The following is a 9,571-nucleotide window of genomic DNA, read 5'->3' as shown; positions in this document are numbered from 1 at the left end:
CATACAGTCTCATTATCTCAAAAATATAAAGCTTCACCAGCTTCTGCAGAAAATAATTAGTACGAACCGGTATAAAATGCACTGACTTGGTCAATCAGTCCACGATGACCCAAATAGAATCCTTCTTAGTAGGTGTCAAGGGTAACCCGTAACCCACTAGCAAAGTCTATCATCACACATTCCCACTTCCAAAGAGGAATCTTAATCGGCTATAGCAAAACTGAGGGCAACTGATGCTCAGCCTTAACCTGCTGGCATGTCAGACATCTAGCCACAAAATCAGAAATCTCTCACTTCAATCTTGGACACCAATACAACTCCCGAAGATCTCAATACATCTTATTCCCACCAGAGTGCATAGTATAAGGGCTACTATGTGCCTCTCTTAGTATAGACTGCCTCAAATCAGAATCATTCGACACACATATCTGGCATCAGAAACCTAGCACACCCTCGGAGTTCAACCCAAAATCCTTAGTGCTACCACTCTCAATCTGTCAGAACCGAAGACCCAAAGACTCCTCCTCCAACTGTTTACCCTTACTGCTCTGTAACGCCCTAAGTTTTTAAATATGTTTCTGTAATTCACTGACACAAATCTGCATCTTCTTTAGTGGTTAAGTGTTCTGGCTGTGTGTGAGAGGTCCCAAGTTCAAGCCTTAGTTTGGGAAAATTTTGGCTTTTTAATGAATAGAGCCTCACTCTAGTTCAGTAGGTTTATAGCTAAAGGTTGGTAAAATTTTACCAGAATGGGCCTGCTGGTCTGGTGGTTTAGTAGAGTGTTTGATTGCATGAGGTCTTGAGTTCAATTCCTGGCTTTGGCTTTATTTTTGTATGATTATGGGGAGGAGTTTGAGTGGCGATAGAATTCTGAGTAGTAAGGGTTTGGTAGAAAGAATTAAGGGGGAAAAGATTAGGGGGTTATCAGAATATCCTATTTTTTTCTTTTTGGGAAAATTCGGTAAAAAACTCTGCTCTACCTTTTCTCTATTCTGCAGAAACTTTGCTCTTCTCTTATCTCTTTCTTCTTTCATCCTTTTCCTTTCGATTCCCTTGTGTATCGTGGCTGCATGTTTTGGTAAGTAAGTTTTGTGCTTTGTAAGTTGAAATACTAAGTGTTTGATTGGGGAAATTATAGACGTTTTGACAATAGCATATTGTAAGATTCGAGGTTCTTTCCGTGCTAATTTGTAATCGACTGATTCAAGGTGTTGGGGGTAAGTTTTCGTCGCTTTATGGATGGGTATACCAATTCAAGTTTGATTTTAAGTTTAATTATTAAGTGATTAATGTAGTGAAATTGGTCAATTATAAGTTCTAGAGTGCTCAGGGATCATTTTAACATCAATCGACGCCACACGGACGTGTGGTCGCCCATATGGTAGGCTGTGTAGTAGTACACGGGCGTGTAATCGACGAGCCAGGCCGTGCACATAAGACATGGGCGCATAACACAGCCCTGTCATAACCGGTGAGGTCGTGTGGGCTACACGAGTGAACCACGCGGGCTTGTGGAGTTCTTGGCAAGGTAATGTGATCCACACTGCCAAGGCCAATTTGGGCAGTGTGGGCCACACAAGCGTCTGGGCCCACACGGACAGGCCACATGAGCGTGTGAGCCCAATTTTTTAAAATAGTCTGTAAGGTTGCATGGGTCACCCAAGTTGAATGTGACCTACCGTAGGGTCGGTAAGCATTATTTAGACCCCTGATTCTATGATCTGTCTATGAGATGTATGTATCAAGCATGTTACTCTTAGCATGTGTAACTAACTAATTGTATGATCTGTTAAGTTGCATTATAGCATGCCATATTTGTATGATGTATAGCATCGGGGTGGGGTTGGTGTTATGATGGAGGAAGTATTCTGAAAAGCCCTTAAGCTTGTTATTTGGCAGCTCAGCTACAATTATCTGATTATGTGTTGCAATTCGGTACAGCACGGTGTGTTGGGATGAGTGGGTCGATTTTATCCCCACATGGTGTGTTAGGTTGGACAGAGTTGGTGTGCAGGGCTAGTGGGCATGATTTCTGTTACTCTGCCTAGTTTGTATCTAATTCTGCATCTGAGTGGACTAAGGTCCACACCGATTCTGTAAAGGGCTCAGGCCCAAATTATATGTTATTTGGTTATATGACTGATTTTTGCTACTATGTATATTTTATTGTTGGGATTACATACTGAGTTTGCAAAAACTCACCATTTTCTATTTAATTTGTGTAGATAATCCTCTGACTTGACGGATTGGTGTAGTGGAGGCCTCAACGGTGACCACCACTATTGAACTGCTTATTTATAGTATTTGCGGTTACATCGCTTATTTCTTGTTGGTATTTTATGTATAATGGATTTTTGGATTGTTTGGTTTTAATTTTGGATTTTGAACTATTGATTATGGATTTATGATCTGCAACACAACAAAGTATTGTTTTCCTAAAATAAACTAAGATTTTCATAAAAGAAATAGTTTCCAAAAATTATTTGGGTTTCAAAAGCTTCCGCGTAAAAGAAATGTTTTAAATCAAATCAATTAGAATACGATTTCCCAAACTAAGTAAAAGTTAATAATTTGAAACGATTTGAAGGTCAATGCATTTTCAAAAATACTTTCATGTGACATTGTCATATTTGGCCATAATGTCCAAGCTGGGTTTGGGGTGTTACATTTAGTGGTATCAGAGCCAAGTTACAAAACTTGGCTGTGGATTTAAGTTTTAAAGATTGGTTTTAAAGAAATGATTTGTAAATAATTTGAAATATTTTTGGAACAAGTATGTGGTGCACTAAGTCTTCGACGCCTATCATATAAGTTTTTGAAACTCTGTTAGAATTATGTGAAAGTATGATTATAATATACTAAAACTACTTTAGGTAGAATATTACACTGAAAACACTCTAGGTAGTGTAAACTTAAAACTGTAGTGAGACTAGTACTCGCGATAACTGACTCTGGACATTTTGATACTATACTACATAAAATATCTGTTAATAAAATATCAAAATTGTTAACTAATGCAAAAAACTGTTAATACAGATAAATTCTAAAATTTACGATAAATGCACATGGTACTCGTGGACGGGGTACTAGAAGCCGTGGCAAAGGCCGTAGAGGGGCTTAAGCGGGGTCCTCATCATCTGGGAGTCTGCCTAATTTGGACACTAGCGAGACGCCGATGTCGCCTGTTACAAAGACTGGGTCTGAGTCTTTGACGCACTGTCCCAAGCCATGGTACGAATTTTGGAGAGGGTTGATAGCCACCACTGGTATGCCTTGTCACGGAGCAGAGAAATAGCCCTCTTAAGCTTTTGCTCAGCAGTGAAGTCCAAGTCGTCCATAATTCTTTCCATAGCCTCCATCCAATACTTGGCCACATTAGGGGAAACTTGAATAATTCGGATTGATTAGATCAGAGATAAAAAAAATAGGGGATAAGTCTCTTGAGTTGCATTTCCCTCAGGTTGAGAGTGGTACTACTACGAAATTTGGGATTAATAAGGATGGGGTATTGTGTTTCCACGGTCGAATTTGTGTACTGAATGATGAGGACTTGAGACAGTCGATTCTGAGGGAAGTGCATAGTAGCCGTATGCTATACATCCCAGTGGAAATAAAATGTATCGAGGTCTGCGAGAGTTATACTGGTGGCCAGTGTTGAAACAAGAGGTTACCGACTTCGTGGCTTGCTGTTTGACTTGTTAGCAGGTTAAGGCTAAGCATCAGTTACCTTCAGGTTTGCTGCAACCGGTTAAGATACCGATGTGGAAATGGGAACGAGTAATGATGGACATCGTTAGTAGGTTGCCTCTAACACCTAGTATGAAGGATTCTGTCTGGGTCATCGTGGATCGATTGACCAAGTCCGCACACTTCATCCCGGTCAGGGCAAACTTTTCTCTGCAAAAATTGGCCAAGCTTTATATTTCTAAAATAGTGTGGTTGCATGGGGTACCTATCTCGATCATCTCTGATAGGGATCCTCATTTCACGTCCCGGTTCTGGAAGAAGGTTCATGAGGCTCTAGGTTAAAGATTAAACTTCATTACTGCTTTCTATCCTCAGAAAGATGGTCAGTCGGAGAGGGTGATTCAAGTATTAGAGGATATGTTAAGGAGCTGTCTTATAGATTTCCGAGGCAATTGGGAGGAGTACTTGTAGCAGAGTTTGCTTACAATAACATTTACCAGTCTAATATATAGACGGACCCTTACGAGGCCCTGTATGGTTATAAATATCACACTCCCTAATGCTGGACTGAGTTGGGTAAGCGACGTATTCTGGGTCCAAAATTGGTTTCAGAAACTGAGGACAAGGTCCATTTGATCCGAGAACGACTAAAAGCTGCTTTTGATAGGAAAAAGTCCTATACAGATCTGAAGCGTCGAGAGATTGAGTATGCTGTGGAGGACTTCATGTTTCCAAAGGTCTTTCCATGGAAGAAGATTCTAAGGCTCGGTCGCAAGGGCAAGCTTAGCCCTCGATTTATTGGGCCGTGCCAGATTCTGGAGCGAGTAGGGCCAATCGTATATCAATTGAAACTACCTCCAGAGTTGGATCGAATTCATGATGATTTCCATGTCTCGATGTTAAGACGTTACCATTCTAATCCCATGCACATTGTTCTGATGGAGGAGATTGAGGTTAGGCCAGATCTAACGTTTGAGGAGGAGCTGGATCAAATTTTAGATCGTGATGTTAAGGCTCTGCGAAGAAAGTCTATCCCCTTAATGAAGGTGTTGTGTCGAAATCATAGAACTGAGGAAGCCACTTGGGAGCCAGAGGATTCGGTGCGGCAGCAGTATCCTCACCTTTTTTGATCAGGTAAAAATTCGAGGTCAAAATTTTCTTTTAGGGGGTAGAGTTGTAATGCCCCAAGTTTTTAAAAATGTTTCTATAATTCACTGATACAAATCTGTATTGCTTCAGTAGTTAAGTGTTCTGGGTGTGTGTGAGAGGTCTCAAGTTCAAGCCTTAGTTTGGGAAACTTTTGGCTTTTTAATGAATAGCGCCTCACTCTAGTTCAATAGGTTTATAACTAAAGGTTGGTAAATTTTTACCAGAATGGCCCTGCTGGTCTGGTGGTTTAGTAGCGTGTTTCATTACATGAGTTCTTGAGTTCAATTCTCGATTTTTTTCATTTTTGCACGATTATGGGGAGGAGTTTAAGTGGCGATAGAATTCTGAGTAGTGGGCGTATGGTAGAGAGAATTAAGGGGGAAAAGATTAAGGGGTTATCAGGATATTCCATTTTTTTTCTTTTTGGGAAAATTCGTAAAGAACTCTGCTCTCCCTTTTCTCCATTCTGCTGAAACTCTACTCTTCTCTTATCTCTTTCTTCTTTCATCCTTTTCTTTTTGATTCCCTTGTGCATCGTAGGCTACCTTTTGGTAGAAAAGTTTTGTGTTTTGTAAGTTGTAAATACTAAGTGTTTGATTGGGGGAAATTATGGGCGTTTTGATAGCAACATATTGCGATAATTGAGGTCCTTTCCGTGCTAATTTGTAATCGACTGATTCAAGGTGTTGGGGGTAAGTTTTCGTCGCTTTATGGATGGGTATCCCAATTCGGGTTCGATTTTAAGTTCAATGATTAAGTGATTAATGTAGTGAAATTGGTCAATTATAGGTTCTGGAGTGCTCAGGGATCGTTTTAGCATCAATCGATACCAAGTGTGTACCCAAAAACACAGAAAAAGAGAATCGACGAAAGCCAAAAAATGATTCTGTCGACACCACTTAGATGTGTGGTTGCCCGTGTTGTAAGCTGTGTGGCAGTACACGGGCGTGTGATCGACGAGCCAGGTCGTGCGCGCAAGACATAGGCACATGACACCGCCGTGTGACAGCCGGTGAGGCCGTGCGCGAGACACGAGCTCAACCAATTGGGCCATGTGGGCCACACAGGAAAGTGGGTGCACATGGGTGTGTGAAGTTGTGTGCCAAGCCATGTGAAACACCCAGCCAAAGCCAATTTGGGCCGTATGGCCACACAGCCAGGCCACATGGGCATGTGAGCCCAATTTTTTGCAATAATTTGTAAGGTTGCACGGTTGACCAAGTCAACTGTGACCTACCGTAGTGTGAGTAAGCATTACTTCGACCCCTGATTCTGTGATCTGTCTATGAGATGTATGTATCAAGCATGTTACTCTTAGCATGTGTATCTGACTGATTGTATGATCTGTTAAGTTGCATTATAGCATGCCATATTTGTATGATGCATTGCATCGGGGTGGGGTTGGTGTTATGATGGAGGAAGTATTTTGAGAGGCTCTTAAGCCTGTTATCTGGCGGCTCAGCTACAATTATCTGATTATATGCTGCAATTCGGTACAACACTGTGCGTTGGGATGGGTGGGTCGACTTTATCCCCACATGGTGTGTTGGGTTGGATGGAGTTGGTGTTCAGGGTTGGTGGGCATGATTTCTGTTACTCTGCACTGTTATGCATGTTAAATCTGAGATAGGCTACGGCCCAGTTCGTATCTGATTCTGTATCTGAGTGGACTAAGGTCCACACCGATTCTATAAAGGGCTCAGGCCTGAATTATCTATTATTTGGATATGTGACTGATTTTTACTACTGGGTATATTTTTCTGTGGGGATTACACACTGAGTTTACGAAAACTCACCCTTTTCTGTTTAGTCTGTGTAGTCCCAAAACTTGACGAATCGATGCAGCGAAGGGCTCAATGGTGACCACCTCTATCGAATTGCTTGTTTATAATATTTGTGGTTACATTTCTTATTTCTTATTAGTATTTTATGTATGATGGATTTTGGGATGGTTTGGTTTTAATTTGGGACTTTGAACTATTGATTATGGATTTATGAACTACAACGCAACAAAGTATGGTTTTCCTAAAATAAATTAAGATTTTCATAAAAGAAATGGTTTCCAAAAATTATTTGGGTTTCAAAAGCTTCCACGTAAAAGAAATGTTTTAAATCAAATCAATTCTAACACGGTTTCTCGAACTAAGTAAAAGTTAATAATTTGAAACGATTTGAAGGTCAATGCGTTTTCAAAAACACTCTCATGTGACATTGCCAGATTTGACCATAACGTCTAGGCCAGGTTTGGGGTGTTACATGTTCAATCCATGTCGGCTTAACCTGAAGCTCAGCTAATAAGCTACCATCATCAAATAAGCTTAAGCGAGTAAACATCTCCCTCAAATAAGTCAGCTCTATGGCTCAGAGCATCAGCCACCATATTGGCGTTGCCAGAATGATACTCGATGGTGCAATTGTAATCCTTAAGAAGCTCGATCCATCTATGCTACCTGAGGTTTACTTCCTTCTGCGTGAGGAGGTACTTGAGGCTTTTGTGATCAGTGTAATATAATACACTTCTCATTATACAGATAATGCCTCCAGATTTTTAGTGCAAACACCACAGCGGCCAACTCTAAATCATGCGTTGGTTAATTTGCCTTATGAGTCTTAATCTGACAAGACGCATATGCAACCACCTTACCATCCTGCACCAGCACCCAACCCAAACCAACATGTGATGCATCACTATAAATGGTGAACTCTTTTCCAGACTCCGGCTATATCAGAACAGGAGCCTCAATCAGTACAGTCTTAAGCTTTTCAAAGCTCTCTTGCTGTGCATCAGTCCACACAAAAGGAACTCCTTTGCGCGGAAGCTTTGTCAACGGAGCTGTGATCAAGGAGAACCCTTCTACAAAATGCCAATAGTAACCCGCCAATCCCAAAAAATTGTGGATCTCAGACACATTCTTTGGCTGTTTCCAATCCAACACCACCTCAATCTTTTTAGGATCGACTTGTATCCCCTCAACAGAAACTACATGTCCCAAAAATGTTACTTCCCAGAGCCAGAACTCACACTTGCTGAACTTTGCATACAGCTATTTCTCACAAAGAATCTGTAGTACTATTCTTAGATGCTCATCGTGCTCGTCTTCAGACATAGAATACACCAAGATATCATTGATGAAAACCACCACAAATCGATCCAGGTAGGGCTGGAACACCCAGTTCATCAAGTCCATAAATGCCAATGGTGCATTAGTCAATCCAAAGAGCATCACTAGAAACTCGTAATAACCAAAACGAGTCCTAAATATTGTCTTATACACATCAGTCTCTTTAACCTTTAATTGATGATAAATAGAATGTAGATCAATTTCAAAAAACACTTAAGCCCCCCTGAACTGGTCGAACAAATCATCAATTCTCGGAAGCGGGTATTTATTCTTAATGTTAGCTTGTTCAGCTGCCGGTAGTCGATACACATCCTCATTGTCCCATTTTTCTTTTTCACAAACAACACAGGTGCTCCTCACAGAGACACACCGAGACGAATGAATCCACGATCCAATAACTCTTGAATCTGAGCCTCGATCTTTGTAAGCTTCTTCGGTGCCATTCGGTATGAGGCGATAGACACAAGAGCTGTGCTTAGAATAAGCTCGATCCTAAATTCCACCTCTCGGCTCGGAGTTAAACCTGGTAGTTCCTCAGGAAAGACATTTGGAAAATCCCTCACAGTTCTGATGTCCTTTACAAAACAATGCCCAGAATCAGTAACACTTACATAGGCCAAATAATCCTCACATCCTTTCCGGACTAACTTCTCTACCACCAACGCCGAAATCATATTAGTAAAAAAATCTCGATGTTCCCTAATCACAACTACCTTGGTGTCCTCCTCGGTTCTGAAAACAACCCTCTTAGTCGTACAGTTTAGACTTACTCGATGCTTAACCAACCAGTCCATCCCTAAAATTAAGTCGAAATCCCCAAACGGGAGCTCCATCAAATCAGCCAGAAATACTGTCTCTTGAACCTCTAACAGAACGTTTCTATACAATTTAATAACTTGGATAGATTGCCCCAAAGGACTCACAATAGTCACCTCACCAAAAGTATCCTCAACTGGAAATCCCTAAAGTTTCAGATACAATACTAGCTACATAGGAGTGTGTAGAGCCTATGTTTATCAATGCAAGATAAGGTACATTATAAATTAAGAACATACCAGTGATGACGTCTAAGCATCTTTGTCCTCTCATCGACGAGCAACATAAACAAGAGTAGGCTACCTCGCCTCAGCATGTTCAGCACCTTTGCCTGGTGCTCTCTGTCCATAGCCCATGCCGTTACCACCCTTAGCCTGACCACAACCCCTAGATGGCTGCCAGACTACCCTCGACGGCTACACAGTACCAAAACTCAGAGCTCGCATCTGATCAGCCCTCAGCAGACACTCTCGAATGCAGGGTCAATAGACCCACATCTCAAACATGCCCCAGTCATCCTCCAACATTCATCCGGATGGCGTCTACCACAATGCCCACAAGGCCTGATTCCTATAACACCCCAAACCTGGCCCAGACGTTATGGTCGGATCCGATATGCCACATCGAAGCGTTCAAAATATTTTATATTGTTGATCCAAAAAAACCTACTTAGTGTTTTAAAAGATAATTTTATTATAGGTTAAAGTGAATGGAAGCTGTGCACCAGGTAGGAAACCGAAAAAGAGGAGGTGAGTCTATCGGACTACTTAAGTACCAAGCTCCCTTCGGATCCAATC

The sequence above is a fragment of the Gossypium arboreum genome, chromosome 5 (assembly GCF_025698485.1).
Source record: "Gossypium arboreum isolate Shixiya-1 chromosome 5, ASM2569848v2, whole genome shotgun sequence".
Classification (NCBI taxonomy): domain Eukaryota; kingdom Viridiplantae; phylum Streptophyta; class Magnoliopsida; order Malvales; family Malvaceae; genus Gossypium; species Gossypium arboreum.
This window is presented reverse-complemented; position numbering follows the sequence as displayed.